The sequence below is a fragment of the Myotis brandtii genome, unplaced genomic scaffold (assembly GCF_000412655.1).
Source record: "Myotis brandtii unplaced genomic scaffold, ASM41265v1 scaffold230, whole genome shotgun sequence".
NCBI lineage: Eukaryota > Metazoa > Chordata > Mammalia > Chiroptera > Vespertilionidae > Myotis > Myotis brandtii.
This window is the reverse complement of record NW_005358650.1, coordinates 4,322,219-4,323,296: the sequence shown is the minus strand read 5'-3', so window position 1 is coordinate 4,323,296 and position 1,078 is coordinate 4,322,219. Positions and strand designations below refer to the sequence as shown.

The following is a 1,078-nucleotide window of genomic DNA, read 5'->3' as shown; positions in this document are numbered from 1 at the left end:
ATCCCGATACCGGCGCAGGGCTTGGTCCCGGGCTGCCCCGGGGCGCACCTCCGGGAGCTCCGGCCTGCAGCGTGGGTGCGCAGGGATTGCAGGGAGACCCGCCAAATATCCCCAAAGTTTTTTTTCTTTTTCTTTTTAATTTTTTTCTTTTCTCGGTGCTTTCAAAAAGCGCATGGGCTGGGGGAAGTGAGGGGGCTGGGGAGCGGAAGCTTTAGGTTATTTTCCTCTTTAACTGCAAGGAAATGATCTGGCCCCTGGGTCAGTCTGGGCCCGGCGCTCTTGGCAGTGGAGAAGATTCTCCCACCTCCTCCACCCCTGGGTGGGCTCAAGGTGCCAGAAAGTTTGATCTAATGCCGGTTACATCATGTGTGCAGGGCGAGCTGCAGGAGTTGGCAGAGCAGGGAGGTGGGAGCCCTTCGTCCACGGCCTGGCGGTGTGCAGCCGGAGGAGCCAGCGCGGTTCCCTGGAACCGTTTTTTGCTGCGGTCCCCGAAGCCCACCGTGTACGCGGGAGGCTAGAGGTGGGCGCCCGGGGCCGCCCTAGCGCGGCTGCTGGACGTGGCCACCAGCGGACATCCCTTGTCCACGGACACTGAATGTGGAGTTGGGGCGGGTGTTGTCCAGCGTGCCGGACGGACCCCCTCCCAACCCAGAACAGCTCCGCTCAGAGCCCCACTTTCTCCCAGGCCTGTGGGCAGCAGTCTGCCCCACTGGGTCCAAATGGCTCTGCCTCTCTGGGACCGAGGCCAGCTTCCAGCTGCGGGCTGGCTTCGGTGCCCGCCCAGAAGGGACATAACGTTAGTCCCCAAATCTCAGCTTTCCCCCCCTGGGCTGGAGTGGAAGTTGGAAGGACAGCGGCGGGATTCCGAGTAGAGTTTATGGTTGCTGCGCGCCCAGCTCGCCTGGGGAGAGGAGTATGGAGAGCGCTTCCAGTGCTGCCTGCCTCCCAGTGGACCTCTCCGCGGTCCTCCCGCCTTCCTTCTGCAGGCAGGGGAGGGATTCCCCACTTAAAGTAATGTCATCTCAGGTGAAGATATGGGCACATTTCCCCACTAGCGGTCCACCGGTTGCCAAACGGA

The 1,078-nt window shown here is 61.9% G+C and overlaps 1 protein-coding gene across 2 annotated transcripts in view; it reads left to right on the top strand.

Annotated features, from left to right (window-relative positions):
- EFNA5 (ephrin-A5) overlaps positions 1 to 1,078 on the top strand; it is a 277,454-nt gene that overhangs the window by 696 nt on the left and 275,680 nt on the right. The window lies entirely within an intron of this gene.